This window comes from Triturus cristatus, chromosome 2_2 (genome assembly GCF_964204655.1).
Source record: "Triturus cristatus chromosome 2_2, aTriCri1.1, whole genome shotgun sequence".
Lineage (NCBI taxonomy): Eukaryota > Metazoa > Chordata > Amphibia > Caudata > Salamandridae > Triturus > Triturus cristatus.
In genome coordinates this window covers 390,668,711-390,688,529 of record NC_140582.1, presented here as the reverse complement: position 1 = coordinate 390,688,529, position 19,819 = coordinate 390,668,711, and positions in this window count along the sequence as shown.

The window sequence follows — 19,819 nt, the reverse complement described above, 5'->3', positions numbered from 1 at the left end:
GCGTGTGTACTGGTGACAGGTGGCACACAGAAAAGGAATTGAGCTGTCATACTTGGCCGAGGCTGGACATCAAGTCATTGTCAGTGCAGTCCTACATGTCTCGGGCCTAGGTGTGTCAGGCTGTGATGTGGTACAAATCTCCTCATGTTTGAACCCAGTAGATGTGTGATGAGCTGTGTACACATGTCATGTGTCAAGCTGCACAATGTGCCACACATCCCCTTCACACCTTTGACATGTGTGCATGTAGTACAGACTTGTTGAGCACTGCGTCACTGGCATGGCACAGTCACCAACACCCGCAACTGTCCCCTGATGCCAGGTACACGGATAATGACACCTGACATGTGACTACTGGCTTTGCACGATGTGAGTATGTCATGTGTGTGTCATGTGTTCCCATATGCTTGCTGTTGGTGTTCCGTCAAATGCATCTGCAGTTGCTGCATCCAACATATGCATGTGTGTGGATGGGCATGGCACACTATTATGCACACCAGGACACATGTGGAATCAGACGTAACGTGTGTATGTATGCATCGAACATGGACTTGCGAGACAAGGACATATCTGCATAGTATCAATGTATGTGTGATCAGTTCTGACATGTACCCCTTCATGGCAAGGTGTGTGGTCTGTCCTTATTTCAGGGACAAGTGACCTGTGCCTCTAGTGTTCCGCAACCTGTCTGTATGATAAACATCCTTCTTCTGCACACATGTGGATGTCTGTCACTCCTGTAATGCGTCCGCCTGTTCACTTACACTGGCCCACAGCTAGTCTCATGCCATGTCATGTTGAGCTTGTGAATCCACGTTTGTAGATGGCTCTTGGTAGGAGTGTCACCTGCCTGGCATACGTGTCCGGGATATATTGCACAGACCTGACTGCATGTAGCACATGTGTATTGGCTGTTCAACATGTGCTCAGTACATTGACAGTGTTGTTGTACTGTACTCACTCTTTGTTGTCCCTTCCTAATTACTGCAGGGCTCCGCCTCTCCCCCAACCAATCCCAGACTTGGCTGCCCTGAGGGAACGTGACTGTATACGCCGCTACCGCTTCACCCAACGGTTGATTCTGAACTTGACAGCAAGGCTGGCACCACACCTCCAACCGCTACACAGGCATCCTACTGCACTGACACCCAAGATGAAGGTGATGACAGCCCTACATTTCTTTGCCACGGGTACGTTCCAACATACCATTGCTCATGTTGGTGGCAAGTCCCAAACCATGTTCAGCCGTGTCCTGCATGATTTTTTAGAGGCCATGTTGGTTCACCTGGATGAGTTTATGCATTTCCCAACTCCATGCCCTGGGAGGGATGCCCCATGTCATTGGGTCTATTGATGGGACACATGTGGCTTTGGTACCACCACAGGCACAGGAGGTAGCCTATAGGAACAGGAAACATTACCACTCCATTAATGCCCTTGTGGTGTGGCTTGCTAACATGGTGATTTCCCATGTCTGTGCTCGTTTTCCAGGATCATCACACGATGCCTACATCATGAGGTGTAGCAGGGTGCCTGAAATGATGCTGCAGCTGCGCAACGAACGGGCATGTCTTGTTGGCGGGTATACTCTGTTACTCCTGTATTTAGCGTCATCTTTCTGTCTTACTGCTTCTCCTGACCCACTTCTGTCCATGATGTTTCCATGTAGGGGACTCTGGCTATCCCAACATGCCATGGCTGATCACACCTCTCCGCAACCCCAGAACGGCTGCCGATCACCGGTACAACAACGCCCATGGGCAGACCAGGCGAGTGATAGAGAGGACCTTTGGCCTCCTGAAGAGCCGATTCCGGTGCCTCGACAAGACCGGCGGCGCACACTCCCATATGCACCGGTGAAGGTCTGCAAAATCTTCCTCGTGTGCTGCATGCTGCACAACATGGCAGTGAAGAAAGCTGTGCCACTCATCCTGGATCCGGATGATCAGGAACATCCACCCGTGGAGGACGAGGGGCTTGGTGACGAGGCAAGTGATGTTGAGGAGGAGGAGGAAGAGGACATCCGGAGTCGGATCATATGCAACGTCTTTGCTTAGTGGTGAGTTGCAGTGTCTGAGTGTACATGCATTGAGCCTTGTGTGGCATGTGTTGCAATGTGTGGGTCCATCTGCATGTATGGCAAGTGAGTCAGAGGTGTGTTTGGATGTGTCACTCGAGTGATGGTGTAATGACTGTATGTCTTACCTGAGACACTTTTTTCACCTAGCATGTTGTCAACCTTATACGTGTCGAGTACATGCCCATGCATGCGGATGTGCTTCTTTTGGCTCACTTCTTGTGTGTCTCTCATCCCCAGGTATTTGCGCATGCTGTCTGCTGGTGGCATTGTTGTGCTCCTGCTATTCCTCATGAATACAGCAACGTGTGCTGAATCAGCGTAACATGCACGGACATGTCAAAAAATCACCTTAGGGTAAGGGATGCACCATGGCTTTTTGGGTGTGCTATGTGTTTGGAATGTGTGTGCACTGCTCCTGTTAATGTTTGGTTACTTAGCATACATGTAGAATCACCATGGGTCACATGACATGGAGCTGGATTCACCTGAATTGATAGTCACACTTGGTGACAGTCATCTGTAATGTGATTGTGGATTGTGATGAAGGCATCAATGTGTGTAACACTGCCCTCGGACACATACGGGATGCACCGGCTTGACATAGTGTGGGACATCCCCATTAGTGGTTCAATGGTGAATTGCAGCCTCTCCGTGAGCAGCACGGGGTGTTTGCCTCACACCTGTCACTTGTGTGCCAGTTCTATGGGTTTCCTGCATCTGTGGTACAGAGGGGGGTGCCAGTGTAGGTTCCACAGGTTCATCCACATGACCTGTGCATCTGTTAATATAGATGCATTTGCCTTCTGGCAAACATGACTAATAAAGGTGTCCCTCAGCCTCCAAGGTGCCTCATCTCTGTCAATGCAGGTCTCTTGCCACTGTGCATGCGGCATGTCTGGCATAGTTGTCACAGATTGTGCATATGAGTCTATGTGTAGAGTAGCAAGATGCAAGCTGTTTGTCAGGGATTATGATATGTATTGTGCATGATGTACATGGCTGTGTAGGTATTTTGCCATCTCAGTCCCCACAACGGCCACTTTGCTGCATGTGCATCCATTGTCTGTGTGTGTGCCATGTTGAACCAGACACTCCTCCCTTCTCATACTCCTTTTGCAGTGGTCCTTTCTGACATGCTTACGTTAGTGTGCACCTTGTGGCATGGTTTCCAGGACATGGCGCCTGCTGCCGCAGGACCTGCAGCAAGGGCACACAGAGTTTATAGATTTGCCCTCACACACACGCCTCTAAGACACAACCCCCTTCCTCCCTCCACCCATTCATTTTTGTTTAATCTGCTTGTGTGTGACACAGTTGCGGTGGCAAAGGCCGGACCGTCTGCACATGCCACGTGCACATTGCACGTGCCTCATGTCCTTGTATGTGCCACATCACGCTACACCATGATGTTGAGGCCACCCACCAAGCAATGTCCATCCAATACATCTGTTGCATGCCTACACAGCGCTGGCACGCCTTCAAGGCCCTGTCACACCAACCAGGTCATGTCCCTCCTACTCCCCACCGGCTCTGTACCCCAACAAGGCCATGGGAGTGGTACTCCAGGCCTCTGCATGTAGTATGGTGTCGTTGTGGGACACATGGCACAGGTATCATGTCTCAGCGTGTCAGTCTACAATGTGTCCAGGATACCCCTCTACACCATGACATGCGCACTGCATCTCATCATCATCTGGTGTCCCATTGCCAGCCAGGTGCTCCTCACCCTCCCTTCGACATCCATGTCCAATCCTACCCTGCACTCTAGGGAGAAGTACCTTACAACTCCCATGACACTTGTCCACATCCAGGGTGTATCTGCACAGCTCTGCTTCAACATCCGGCAACCCAGCCACATCACCATCCAACAGGGATGGCGGCAATGGATCACTGTCATCTGCAGGATGACCTTCACAATCCACGTCCACACTCAGGATGCAGCCCACGACCACGCCCCCAACACAACCATGTGGCACTGTCATCCAAGACCCCATTGTGCCATCTCCATGCATCCAACCTTGGCCTGGCCACCATTCTCCACATCCACCTGACTTCACATGATCCCTGACCTCTGCGCATGACTGTTGCTCTTCGAAATAGGTCTGTCCGCACAGTTGTGCAGGCACCCCCTCAGCTGGTTGGGCCCATCACGGGTGAGTATGGTGCTCCATGTCTGTATTGGATGATACATTGTGACCCATGTGTGTCCTGTGCCTGACTCATACCCCAGGGTATGCATGGTTGGAGTTACTTCAAAACTCAGGCATGGTTTGACTTGCCAACACACACATGTAGTGGAATAATGCTAAATGACAGCATCATCTCGTGATTTGTAATGTTTTTATTGGTGGTGGGGTACGTGTTGGGGGGGATGCAATTAGGTGCTGTACTGGGGGTATGGAATCCAAAGTTCACAGGGGGAGATGGTATCCTTGCCATTGGAAGTCATCAGAGTCCATGCCACAGTCTTTGTCAACATTGGTCAGAAAGTGACCAGCAAGTCCATGTGGCAGAGAATGTCATAGGATGAGGTGCTGCTGTTGCGCCAGGGGGCCAGGTGCCAGGCCAGGTGACCTGGGAGATGGTGATGGTCCGCTGACTCTCACGGTCTTTTGCGTGGACGACCCACCTTCCTCCGGGGACCCTCAGATGCAGGCCTTGACGATGCTGGGGACGCTCCGTCAGATGAATCCTCCTCCTCCTCCCTCCCTGTGTCTGGTGGTGGTCTACGCCTGGTGGCACAGGGAGGATTTGCCAGGCTTTGGGCGATCTGACGGAGTGATTGGCTCACGTCCCTGTGCACCGCCAGGAGCTCAGCCAGTCTTGCCTCCATCCGTCCTTGGTGTTGTTGATGACTGGCATGTTGCTCAACCTGCAGGTTCTTAACCTCATCGAGGGTCCCATGCATCTCGGAGAGTGTTGACACGACCTGGTCGATGCCTCTGGAGTCACGCCGGTATGTGTCCAGGATGTTTCGGACGTGTGACATAACCGGGTCCTCAGCTGCCTGGTCAGGCTCGCGCCTCCTCCGTCCTCCACTCCCACCACCCCTGCCCACTTGAGCCTGGCCTGCCCTTGTGGGCACGTCGGGTCTCCGGGACCCCTGAGGGATGGCATTTGCGGGGTCGCCTGCCTCCTCCTGGGTGCCCGGGAGCCCTCGTCCCTCCTGGTCAGACTGGCTGCGTTGTGTGCGAGCAAGGCTCCTGTGTGTATCCTGGGATGTGGCAGGAATGGGGGTGGTGGTTGGCACAGTTGTACCTGACGCAGGTGCTGCAGGTGCTTGGGCACCAGAGGGGCCAGGTTGGTCGGGGTCATCCACGGTGTGGTGAGAGTTGTCGCTGCCGGTGGGATCTTCGTCACGCCGAGCCGGGTCCTGTGTGTCTTCCCCCCCAGTGTTGGGGGGAGATCGACGACGTTGTCCTGTGTGTGAGAGAGAGACAATGTTAATGGTATTACATGCGTCATCCATGTTTCATACATATTCAAGTTGGCCCAGTTGCTCTTGGTAGTTGGATATGTCTAGCCTTCCTCTCACAGTGCACTTGTGGATGGGTATGTTGCGGGGGTCAGATTGATATGTACTCCTGGTTATTTGGCCTGTCTGATGAGTGTTGGGATGCTTAGTTGGCTATGGATTGGTCTTGTTGTGTCACATATCCATTGTGGGAATGCTAATTTGCATTGTGTGGGACCGGCCTCGTGGCGTGGATCCCCCCTGACCATTAGTTCCTCCAACCCGAATCATGCCACCCCCCCTGATCCCTGGTTATAGACCCCCGGCCACCATGTCCCGATGTTCCGATGGCCGACCCAGGGCCCCAGCGGAACCTAGACCTAGACCTTAGACGCGCCATGCCCGGCCAAGGGAGAGGGAACCCCCCAAGCAGGACAGGGAGGAGTAGTCTCTGTTGCACCTCTGACCTCCTCTCAATGGAGGGTTTCGATCGCCCTCCGGGCCCCCAGGGAGCATGCTCCCCGCATGCTGGGTGTCTGGAGTCCCTCCCGGCCCTACTTCAAAGGATCAAAGAGCCGATCGACAGGAAATCCCAACACACCGCCCCCCCGACGCCAAGACCCCTCTCTGTGAGGACGCAGGACTTCAAAGGGAAGAAGGCGTATAACAGAGGGTGCTGAGGGGACTGGGGGAGAGAAGACCTGGAACTACGAGAGCCCTGAGGACCTGGCCGCGGCTCGAGAGCACAGTGGTCCGGCTGGACCCGAGACTGCACCGTGTCCCCCGGCTTGAGGATTGAGAGCTGTGCGAAGGATACTCGTCAGTGACTCTGAACCAAGAACTGTCCCGCTACCCCAACCACCCTGTGCAAGAATCACCAAGCTTATTGTACCGACCAAAGACTACCTTGCGGATCATAAAGGTCCAACAAATCTTAGATAAAGGTCTCCTTCTACTGAAACCTACTGTGTGGTGTCTCTTTGTCACGTAGTGCAAGCTCAGCACGTGCGAGGCCAAGTACAAGACTGCCCTTCCTGAAGGGGCCTCACCGTCGGTGCTCGGCCTGGTTCTGGGAGAGGCAGGTCACAGGGTGGTCAGGAAAGTGTTCTGTAACCCCCCTGGGATCGCCCTTCCAACACGTTGGCTGCTCTGGGGGTGTGTGCTTGTGTAAGTGGGGGGGTGTGTGACTGGACATGCTGTTGGGTGTGGTGTGGTTTGTCATTGGGTCTACCAGGTGATGTGTCTATCCCCTCATGGTGCCTGCTGGCATGACAGTGACCCTCCTCCCTCCCTCTGTCTGTCACCCTCTGTCGCCCTCTGTCTCCCTCCCTCTCCCACTCCCTCCATCTGTCTGTCACCCTCTGTCGCCCTCTGACACTCTCTGTCTCCCTCTGTCTCCCTCCCTCTCCCTCCGTCTGTCTGTCACCCTCTGTCGCCCTCTGTCTCCCTCTGTCTCCCTCCCTCTCCCTCCGTCTGTCTGTCACCCTCTGTCCTCTGTCTCCCTCCCTCTCCCTCTCCCTCCGTCTGTCTGTCACCCTCTGTCACCCTCTGTCGCCCTCCCTCTCCCTCTCCCTCTCCCTCCGTCTGTCTGTCACCCTCTGTCGCCCTCTGTCTCCCTCCCTCTCCCTCCGTCTGTCTGTCACGCTCTGTCGCCCTCTGTCGCCCTCTGTCTCCCTCTGTCTCCCTCCCTCTCCCTCTCCCTCCGTCTGTCTGTCACCCTCTGTCGCCCTCTGTCTCCCTCCCTCTCTCTCTCCCTCCGTCTGTCTGTCACCCTCTGTCGCCCTCTGTCGCCCTACCTCTCCCTCCCTCTCCCTCTCCCTCCGTCTGTCTGTCACCCTCTGTCGCCCTCTGTCTCCCTCTGTCTCCCTCCCTTTCCCTCTCCCTCCGTCTGTCTGTCACCCTCTGTCGCCCTCCCTCTCATTCTCCCTCCGTCTGTCTGTCACCCTCTGTCGCCCTCTGTCTCCCTCCCTCTCCCTCCATCTGTCTGTCACCCTCTGTCGCCCTCTGTTGCCCTCCCTCTCCCTCCCTCTCCCTCTCCCTCTCCCTCCGTCTGTCTGTCACCCTCTGTCACCCTCTGTCTCCCTCCCTCTCCCTCTGTCTGTCTGTCACCCTCTGTCACCCTCTGTCACCCTCTGTCTCCCTCCCTCTCCCTCCATCTGTCTGTCACCCACTGTCACCCTCTGTCTCCCTCTGTCTCCCTCCCTCTCCCTCTCCCTCCGTCTGTCTGTCACCCTCTGTCGCCCTCTGTCTCCCTCTGTCTCCCTCCCTCTCCCTCTCCCTCCGTCTGTCACCCTCTGTCGCCCTCTGTCTCCCTCTGTCTCCCTCCCTCTCCCTCTCCCTCCGTCTGTCTGTCACCCTCTGTCGCCCTCTGTCTCCCTCCCTCTCCCACTCCCTCCGTCTGTCTGTCACCCTCCATCGCCCTCTGTCGCCCTCTGTCTCCCTCTGTCTCCCTCCCTCTCGCTCTCCCTCCGTCTGTCTGTCACCCTCTGTCACCCTCTGTCGCCCTGTCTCCCTCTGTCTCCGTCCCTCTCCCTCTCCCTCTGTCTGTCTATCACCCTCTGTCGCCCTCTGTCTCCCTTCCTCTCCCTCTCCCTCCATCTGTCTGTCACCCTTTGTCGCCCTCTGTTGCCCTCCTTCTCCCTCCCTCTCCCTCTCCCTCCGTCTGTCTGTCACCCTCTGTCGCCCTCTGTCTCCCTCCCTCTCCCTCCGTCTGTCTGTCACCCTCTGTCGCCCTCTGTCACCCTCTGTCTCCCTCCCTCTCCCTCCATCTGTCTGTCACCCTCTGTCACCCTCTGTCTCCCTCCCTCTCCCTCCGTCTGTCTGTCACCCTCTGTCGCCCTCTGTCTCCCTCTGTCTCCCTCCCTCTCCCTCTCCCTCTGTCTGTCTGTCACCCTCTCTCGCCCTCTGTCTCCCTCCCTCTCCCTCTCCCTCCGTCAGTCTGTCACCCTCTGTCGCCCTCTGTCTCCCTCCCTCTCCCTCTCCCTCCGTCTGTCTGTCACCCTCTGTCGCCCTCTGTCGCCCTCTGTCTCCCTCTGTCTCCCTCCCTCTCCCTCTCCCTCCGTCTGTCTGTCACCCTCTGTCACCCTCTGTCTCCCTCCCTCTCCCTCTCCCTCTCCCTCCGTCTGTCTGTCACCCTCTGTCGCCCTCTGTCACCCTCCCTCTCCCTCCCTCTCCCTCTCCCTCCGTCTGTCTGTCACCCTCTGTCGCCCTCTGTCGCCCTCTGTCTCCCTCCCTCTCCCTCTCCCTCCGTCTGTCTGTCACCCTCTGTCGCCCTCTGTCTCCCTCTGTCTCTCTCTCCCTCCGTCTGTCTGTTACCCTCTGTTTCCCTCTGTCTCCCTCTGTCTCCCTCCCTCTCCCTCTCCCTCTCCCTCCGTCTGTCTGTCACCCTCTGTCGCCCTCTGTCGCCCTCTCCCTCCGTCTGTCTGTCACCCTCTGTCACCTCAGCCCAGCTTCCTGGGCACACACACTTTGCAGGTATTTCAAAGGCCATTGGCTTGTTCATATGGCCTTGTATGGAATCTCCCGCACCCCATTGGGCAGAATGTCTCTGAGTCTGCGCTGCGTGGGACCGGCCTCGTGGCGTGGATCTTCCCGTCCATCTAAGGGGCGGGGCGTGCTATGACCTACGTTGACGCGGCAGCACTTAAATTTGTGAGAAAAGTTATGTGTCGTGCATAAGGTGGTAGGGTCAAGAAAGAAAGTGGTGCAAAATTTAAAAGTTCCCTGGCTAGTGGAAAAAATATAATTTATTGCCTTCCCTAGCTGGAAACATTAAAAATGGGGAGGTGTAGAGGGTGTACTGTAATGAGTAGCCTTTTGTGGGGTCAACATGTTTGAAAAGCCTGAAGTTGAAGCACCAAACTCTTAATAAGGCACTTAGGGGTCTATTACAATGTCGGGGGGATCGCTACCGCCCGCATGGCGATCGGCCCATCATTATCCCCTGCCCGCCTCCCATATTATCATGGCGGGGGTACCGCGGCGGTGGCATCCTAATTGCCGGTGTGAGACTGCCGCACCACTGGGAGCCGGACCCAGCACCGCTAGGGTGGCGGGCGGACAAAAGTCCGCCCGCCATACTAATAGGTACCATAGTCTTGGAGATCTTTTAATGGTTGCAGGCTGAAACTCAGGCCGAGAGTTATTAAGCACTTGTATTGTCCTTGTGTCGCCCAAGTTGATGGAATGCAACAGAAGTGCTTAAGTGACATTTACAAAGCTCCGCAAATATAGATATTTGCATGGCCTTGCATCACTTTTAACCTGTAAATTTACACAATTATTATCCGGTACTAGGGAGGTATTACATGGGTGGAGCATGGGTGTTCATGTGCATCTATTCTTGTATTTTGATGCAAAACCAACATTTACTAAAGTCAGTAAATGTGGGTTTGTGCCAGAATGGTGCACCAAACCCACCTTGGCATATCGAGGAGAAATATTTTTCCTCATTACTTCCTCTTTCTATAATGTACTTTTAGCCTTTTGTTTTTTGAAGTTATTTCTAAGGTTTGTTGTAGTTGTAAGGTAAGATATTATTACAGTTCCTAACCATAAAGTTACTTTAACCTTTTTTTTACCTATTTTTTTCAGTGAATTTCTATTATTTTTAAAATGTAAATTATGGTGTCTGGATAAAATATTGATTAAAAAAAATCGGAAGGCAGATATATCAGAAAATAAATATTGGGATACACAAATATCGTGATGCAGAATTATTGCTGACAAGAATATCATTTTTTGACGTTAGTAATATCATTTTAAATAATATCAATGTTGTTAATATCGTTTTCAATATTATAGTCGTTAAAATGCAGTATTTTAATTATTTGAATTTATTTTAGTTGATATATTATTTTATGTATTATTGATTATATAAAGGGTATCTTTTTAAATATAGATTGCATTTTTTTGTGATGCAGTATATTTATTTAATTTCTTACAGTCATTTATAGGGTCATAACAGGTTCTTGGGTTTATTGGGGGATAGGGTAAAAAGTTAATTAGTTACTAATAATTACGGATTGTTTAATACATTTTGTTTAAATATATGATTGATATTTATTATGACAATTATGGAACATTGATTTATTTTCAAAAATCTTAGTTGCAGGTTTTTAGGTTTGTAAGTTAGGAAGTTAATTAATATATCATTCATTAATAATTAAATATTAACTGTGAATTAATTATTTAATTGATTTCAATAATGTAATGTATGGAATGTTGATATACTAGTTATGGGATGCTTGTTTTGTAAATGTGTATTCGGTGCAAATTTAATAAATTATTTAATAATGAATTACTAATTATTATTTGTGAATTGATTTAAATATTTAAATTATGGAATACTTATTTATTTTATTTATATTTTAGTTGTGGTCTGCTAGGTTTAAAGGGGTCTAGATTGGGAAGGTAATCAAGTAATTATTAACTAAAAATTCATTCTTAATTGTTAATTATAGAGTTAATTGTTTTTAAATATGTAAATCATAGAAAACTTATTTTTTAAGTTCTATTTTAGGGGTGGTTGCTAGGTTTTTAGGGATATAGGGTTTGAACTTAATTAATAAATTATTTAATCTCAATTATTTATTAATTGATAAGTAATTATTTCATTTAACAACAATTATGTAAATTGATTAATGTTTTTTATCAGTGTTACATAAATATATATATATATATATTTATATATATACTTATGTTAATTAGTAATTTTTCTATTAAGAGTTAAAAAAATTTGCATTCATATTGTTACTTATATATGTAATGTGCTTGAAATGAAGTACTCTCACTGCTCTTATTTAAACTGCAGTAGGAATAGTACAATTAACCTCTAATTCAGCACTTTTCCTACTTTTTCACCGACTGGAGTGAGGATGGTAAATTTTACCCCTCCAAAGTCCACTACTTTCCCTACTTCTGCGTTGCTTGGAGTTGGGATAGTAAATTTCACCCCTCTGAATTCCAACACTTTCCCTACTGTTGCACAGACTATAGTGGGAATAGTATATTTTATCCCTCCAAAGTCCAACACTTTCCTTACAGTTGTGCTGATTGGACAAGCAATCTCAATTTGTACCCTTCCAATGTTCAACGTTTCCCTACTGTTGCACAGATTGGAGTGGGAAAAGTAAATGTTATCCCTCATAACTCCAACATGCCCCTACAGTTGTGCTCTTTATAGTGAGAATGGTAATTTTTATCACTCCAAAATCTAATGCTTACCCTACAATTGCACAGACAGGAGTGGGAATTGTAAATTTTAACCGATTAAAGCCCAACAACTTTCCCACTGCTTCAAAAACTAGAATGGGTATAGTACATTTTGTATTCTTAAACCCCAATCATTTTCATAATGTTGATTAAATAGAGTTTATAGCATTAGTTGTTTTATTTTTTTTATATTTTACATTATTTATTTTATACAAATGTTTACAGTATTTTTTAGTAAATGTGTTTTTTGATTTCCCAATTTTTAATACTATATTTGTTGTTTATATTAATTTATATATTTTTTCTTATGCTCTTTTTTATGGTTTTGCTGTCTATGTGTTATAAATATATATATATATATATATATATATTACCTACTGGCGGTCGCCAGTAGGTAGTTATAGTTAGGACCACGTTTCCATAGGAAAACCTCAACATTCTATTTTGAATAACTTTGGCGCCGGTCGACGAATCCTCGCGAATTTCTCAAAATAGGTGGGGCGCTACGCTCCGCTCCTACCCTGAAAGTCTCGGGGGGATTCGTCAAGCGGGGGCTGAGATAAAAGGGGGGTCCCAAAACGCGTTTTTCCCATGCATTTTTCCATAGGACCTTTAGAACGAGCTACAGCCCGAACGGCTGAACAGAATTACTAGAAATTTGGCAGAGAGGTAGTCCCTAGGTCAAGGAAGTGCCTTTTGTAGGTTTGGTGTAAATCTGTTCAGTAGATTCTGAGAAAATAGCCTTTAAATCAATATATATATCTGAGCCCGCTTACGGTACGCTTACCGTACGCTTACCGTACGCTTACCGTAAGCTTACGGTGGCGTGCGCGAGCGCGATTCTGATTGGCTCTTAGATCTTAGTAAACATTCGAATCGGCCGAAACCAGGAAGCGGCGTCCGCCATTTTGTCTCTCGCACTGAGTGTTGTTTATCAAACATGATGGCCAAAAACATGTTACGGGGCTGTTTTGGCAACTCCCTCCCACATAGTCATGTTGAGGGAGTCCCCAAACATCCCCCAAGAGCAAAAACGGTTTTATTTTTTTTTCGGCAATTTCGCGGGGTACGCTTACCGTACGCTTACCGTACGCTTACCGTAAGCTTACCGTACGCTTACGGTAAAAAAATAAAAATAAAAAAAACACTATCCACACTTACCCCACCCCCTGTGCTTTTGGTGGCCGCAGGCCACCAAATGTGCAGGGCTTATTAATAGAGAAAAAAAACGTAATTTTGGCAACATGAAATTATAAAATCGAAATAAAAAAACCACTATCCACATTGACCTCACCCCCTGTGCTTTTGGTGGCCGAAGGCCACCAAATGTACAGGGCTTATTAAAGTTGATAAAAACCGTGCACGGAACGAACTGCGTTAAGTGGGCGCGCACGCCACAAATGGCGTAAAGTAACTTAGCATTTAAAAAACCGTACAAATTCACTGAAAAAACCATAGGTTTCACACACGTTATAGTTAGGAAATAGCATTTAAAAAACCTTGCTAATTCACTGAAAAAACCATAGGTTTCACACATGTTATAGTTAGCTGGACATTTTACTGATAAAAAACCAATGAAATTCCCCCGTTATAGTTACTGTAGGCAACTATAACTCACGCGACCGTAATCCTCTGCTGATGACATATGTGTCTTTATGAAAAAAAAATATTTGTAATATATGTATAGCTAAAATTTAATGGAAGAAGATATGGGCAAATAAGTGTCTAAATACAGTATTAGCATCAGCAGAGGATTGCGGTCGCGTGAGTTATAGTTGCCTACAGTAACTATAACGGGGGAATTTCATTGGTTTTTTATCAGTAAAATGTCCAGCTAACTATAACATGTGTGAAACCTATGGTTTTTTCAGTGAATATATATATATATATATATATTATCTACTGGCGGTCGCCAGTAGATAGTTATAGTTAGGATCGTGTTTCCATAGGAAATCCGCAACATTCTATTTGGAATAACTTTGGCGTTGATTGACGAATCCTCGCGAAATTTTCAAAATAGGTGGGGCGCTCCTCTCCGCTCCTTCCCTGAAAGTCTCGGGGGGATTTGTCAAGCGGGGGCTGAGAAAAAGGGGGGGTCCCAAAACACGTTTTCCCCATGTATTTTTCCGTAGGACATTTAGTCCAAGCTACAGCCCGAACGGCTGAACAGAATTACTTGAAATTTGGCAGAGAGGTAGTCCTCAGGTCAGGGATGTGCCTTTTGCAGGTCCGGTGTAAATCTGTTCAGTAGTTCCTGAGAAAATCAAAAGTAAAATCATATATATATGTGGGCGGAGCCTAACCACACATCTCATCCTGAGATCTGATTGGCTGTCAGCACTTAATCCAAGAAGTGTTGGCAGCCATCTTGGGACCAATATACATGATAGCACCTCATTAAAAAGCATTGCAGTTAATAGAAGGTTTTAAGACTTTAGTTACATTATAAATCATTTGTTGATGGTACCATACTCATTGTAGGAATTGTGGTATGTTCTAAGGTGATTTCACCATGTGAAAAAGCCTTCTGCTGGGATATCATGATTGAGAGAAAAATATTTTCTCATGCTTTTCCCACAGAGGTTTGGAAGGTGATCTATAAGCTAAACTGAGAGCTTATTTTCTGTAAATTCACATTATCTTTCTCAGTCATGTGAGAATGAAGTCTGACATTCTCAGTAAAACATGTACATCCAACAAGGGCAGAGACTGTCAGTTGATTCCTTTGTGTTCTACTGCAGCTTCCCAGAGTGTTCCAAAGAACAACTAGAGCGCTAACAGTCCTACTTATGATAAACGTATGGCACACCTGAAGCCATCTTGCTTGGATTAAAGTGGTAACTCTTAAAACATTTAATTTAAAAAGGAACAAAATGAGGGGGTTCATTTTTCCATAAAAAGTATGATTAGTGCTGCAGAAAGAAAAATTAGGGCACATTTTGAGTGACTTCTCAAATCCTCTTCTATTTCATTAAAAAATTCTGACATGCAGACTGAAACATGCTCTTTCAATACCAGCAGCAGTTTTCCCTGGTGAGCAGTAGCTTTACTACAGTGATCTAATGAGCAAAAAGAGTGCTAACATTCTGAATTTATGGCAAATGTGTGACACATCTGAATGCCTTCTTGATGGAATCAAAGTAAAAAACTGAAAGTATTTCCTACTGAGGAGACTGCAGTAAATGAGGAAATTAGGAAACTTCATAACAAATAAGTCTCCCAAGATGGCCACCAGAGACAAAAGCGCCCAAATGTAGCCCAAATATCACCCAGATGTAGCCCAAGTATAGCCCAATGACAGAATGTCCCAGAGTGTTCTTAAAAACAACTAGAGCGCTTACTGTCTTCATTATGACAAAAGTATGGCACACCTGAAGCCATCTTGATTAGAATAAACTGGTAACACTTAAAACATTTAATTTAAATAGGAACACAATGAGGGGGTTCATTTTGCCATAGAAATTATGATTAATGCTGAAGAAAGAAAATGAGGGCACATTTTGAGTGACTTCTGTAATCCTCTTCTATTTCATAAAAAAATTCTGACATGCAGACTGAAACATGCACTTTTAATACCAGGAGCAGACTTCCATGGTGAACAGTAGTTTTACTACAGTGATCTAATGAGCAACTAGAGTGCTAACATTCAGAATTTATGGCAAATGTGTGACATATCTAAATACCTTCATGATGGAATCAGAGTAAAAAACTGAAAGCATTTCCTACTGAGGAGACTGCAGTACATGAGGAAATTAGGAAACTTCATAACAAATAAATCTCCCAAGATGGCCACCGGAGACAAAAGAGCCCAAATGTAGCCCATAATCACCCAGATGTAGCCCAAATAAAGCCCAATGACAGAAGTGTGCAAAACACTTAATAGTTTGTGTTTTTGCAGTGTTATATAGTGCAGACTTGTCAGGTATTGGAGTGCTTTACATGAGCATTGGTTACATCACACAAGAACAAATTCATTTTGGTTGTAGACATGGGGAGACTAAGTGATTTGACCAGAATCACAGAATGTCGAGCAGAAGCAGAAACTCCAACCTGGTTCCCCAGTTGCAAAGTCTGCAGTTCTGGAAGTAACACCACATCCTCTCCCCTAAGTGCAACATTTAATCAAGTGGTCAACTGGATAAAAAAACATAAAGATAACAAATAATTTAAAAGTGCTTTGTCGCTATTTGAAAACTCAGAAAATATGTCCTTATTTTAGTCTTTTAGAGCACTAACCATAATTTTGATGCCAATAAGACACTCTCATATATGTAATTTCTAAAGGAAATGCTCTATGTATTACAGTTTTGATTACATCAAGATGACGTCAGGTGTTCCACACTTTTGTAATAAATATAGAATGTTAGCAATCTAGTTGTTCATTAGGATACTGTTGAGAGGCAGAGGCCAGGGGCACGGACTCTGAAAATTGAAGGCAGGTAGGAGGGTGCAAAGGCAACAATTTAACCACACTGAGCCGGCAGGAAGGGCCGTGGTAGCACAACAGACTATGGAGGGCAGTGGAAAGGGGGGCAGGGGCAACAAACCAACAATACAGGACTTGCAAGAGAGTCTGTGGCAATGTAATAGACCATTGTGGGCAGAAGGAAGAGGCAATGGTAGTACAACCATACATGCCAACAGACCCGATTCAGCCAGGAAACGTCCAATGTTTTTAAGCTCAAATGGGCTTTATTTGATCTGTCTCCTGTCTACAATCTCCTCTTTTTCAATGTAACTCAAAGAGGAAAATCAATACCCCAGTTTTTTTTCAAAATCTCCCTCTTACCAAGTTCAAAATGTTCGCAAGTATGGTACATTGGATCATTGAAGGAAATGGGGTAGGGACATGGACTTGGATAACAAAGGACAGGAGGGACATGGAGAGGTGCACCAAACTGACCCTGCAGGGCAGGCATCAGGGTTTGCAGCAGCACAATACACCACACAGGGCATGCGGGACGGGAGTGCAGCACAACAATCCATAGAAAGCAAGAGGGAGGGGACAGGACCATGCACATGGACAACAGAGAACAGAGGGGCAAGAGGCAATGGTAGCTAGCTGACCACAATGGACAGACAGGAGAGAAAGCTGCAGCATAACAGACCATAAAGGGCAGGAGGGATGGATCAGTGGCATTACAATGGAACAGACAAGCCAGGAGGGAGGGAGTAGGGGTCTGCACTTGTAAACAGAGGGCTGGGGGCAATGGGGCAGGGCAGGAGCAGCAAGATAGCCATGGAGGTCAGGCAGGATGGGCACTAGAAGCAAGACACACCATGAAGAGCAACAGTGAGACTGTGATGGCATACACACAGACCATGGAGGGAAGGTGGGAGGGGTTCAGGGGCAGCTAACTGACCACACAGGGAAGGTGGGAGGGGCCATGGCAGCACAGAAGACCATGCATGGCAAGTGGGAGGGTTAGTGGCAGCACAATGGCTATGATGGGCAAGAAGGAGGGTGCAGGGGCATGCACAAAGGACGATGGAGGATAGAAGGGAGGGTCAGGACCTGTGCACAGACAAGAAAGTTCAGGGGAAGGGGCCTCACAACAGACCGCACGGGGCAGGCAGGAGGAGCAGTTGCAGCACAACAGACCAGGGAGGGCAGAAGGGTGTGGCAGTACAATGGACCATGTAGGACAGGAGGAAGAGGATAGGGGCATGGCATGTGGACAGGCAGGGTGGAGGTGGCAGGGACAGGTTACAGTCATCTGACAATGCTAGGCAGGTGGGAGGGGAGTGGCAGCTCAACAGAACACTCAGAGTAGATAGGAGTGGCAGGTCCATGGAACATGGTGGGCAAAAAGGATGGAGCAGGGGCATGCACAAAGACATCGGAGGGCAGGGGGAAGGAGAATAGGGGCAGCAAGCTAAGCACAGAGTTTAAGCAGGAGGTCAATGATGGGGCATAGAATTGGGCAATGGAGGGCAGGAGGAGTGGACTGGTACATCATACTAAATTGAGGGCAGTGGCAGCACATCAGACCATGCATGGCAGGAGGGAGGAGGCTAGTCTATGGATTCACACAACAGAGGATAGGGAGGAGGGGGATGGGGCAGCAAACTAACTGTTCAGAGAAGGCGGGTATTAGGAACTTTATTGTTTTTAAAACGTGTGTCTGTGCGAACTACTTAAAATATGAACAAGTATGCAGCATAATCTCACTTTTATTCAGGAAGAAGAGGACGTTTGTGACTGTGACTCCGGGCTCACCTGGCAGAAACACCCCCTGACCCTCCACCCCCTATCGCAAAATGTTATGCCCGTGAAAAGGGTAGGTGAACACAGTGTTATATAGAACATAGTCCTGAGAGCACGATTGAAAATGAAAACTAGATATAGTGTATGGTATAAACTATGCACCAAAAAGTGTGATATAAGATGAACCGGGCGTGAAATATAATATGCAATACATTGTGCGCAATGACAGATTCATTGGAGAGCGCGAGATAGCACAGGAACTAGCGCGTGCTATGCGATATGTGCCTTGGAGTGTAATATGCACAGGGCAGTGTTGTGTAACCTAGCTAGTCTCTAAAGTTGTAATATAAAATATGTGCTGGGGAGTGTAACGTTGCATATGCACTGTGACAAAGATATGGATCCCAGATTGTAATGTGTATGGCATAGCACTGTGCGTTATAATATAGGCATCGAGGAAGGCATGTTAGATGGGACAATATAACCCGTGCGAAGACAAGTGTGGCATGACATATTCACGGGGTGGTGTTACAGTGCACATGGGCTAGAGAGTGTCATAGCATATGCACTAGCTAGTGGAATACAACACAAAGGTGTGTGGCACTCAGCAGGCAATGGTGGATGTAACACAGCATTGGGCTCTGCCAGGAGCGCGCTGTGACTCTCAAGTGATGTTCGTCCCCTTTCCAGAGAGTAAAATAAAAAGTATTACACATCCGGCAGTGGATGTGTGTTTTATTAACCGTGAGGGGGGTTTCTTGCATAGTTTTGGTCGAATTTTTGTCGAATCCCCTTTGAATGGCTTGGTGTGCATGTGTATTAAATGTGCCCGTCAATAGCTACCCATGTTTGTATAAATAAACGACACGGGTGTCTACCGGGATTAGGCACGGTAGGGCATCAGACATGTCAGAGCTTCACTAGTGGTGAAAATACATTCCACGTGAATATCACGCAAATCGTCATGGTGATAGGTACGTACGGTTTGTCCAGCATGTCCTAGGTGTGTCTATAAATATATATTTTTAAAAATAATAAAAAACAGTGGCCGGCCCTGGGGATTGCAGCACTCTGCAAACGCGCCCCCTGGTGAGTTGTAAGTTGGGGAATTAATTCCTCTTCAATACTGAGGGTCCCTGAGGGCCAACTAGCCCAACAGGCATCTCCAGTATGCGCCAGGGAGCTGCGCTGCAGACAGGTGTTCTGAGGCCAAGCCCCTTTTTACACCTCTCTGCAACACAGCTCTGTGGCGCTTACTGGAGGTACCTAGTGGTATAGTTTGACCCTAGGGACCCTTAGGATTCAAGGGGACTTAATCTCTCGACTTAGAACACCCACAGGGCGCGTTTACACAGTGGTGAAGGGAGGGGACGGGGCCTGAGGTGACGTGTGCAAACACGCACTATGGCACGTTTTAAATTGGGGATATCATTTCCCTTCAATACTGAGGGCCCCTGGGGGCTAACTAGCCCACCAAGTGCTTCCAGTAAGCGCCACTGAGCTGCATTGCAGAGAGGTGGTCCAGGTCGTGCCACTTTTTACACCTCTCTGCAACGCAGTTCTGTGGCACTTACTGGGGGTACCTAGTGGGCTAGTTGGACCCTAGGGACCCTCAGGATTCAAATGAACTTAATCTCCCAACTAAAAACGGACACAGGGCGTGTTTACACAGTGGTGAAGGGAGGGGACGGGGCCTGAGTTAACGTGTGCAAAAACGCCCTGTGGCCTGTTTTAAGAGGTAGTTTTAATCCCCCTGCCCTATTATATACTAGGGGCTTACAGAGGAGGTTATGCTAATCACAGGGGGACCCCAACGCATAATGTTCCCTAGTGTATGTAGGTGTTTTCACTGTATTCTAAGTGT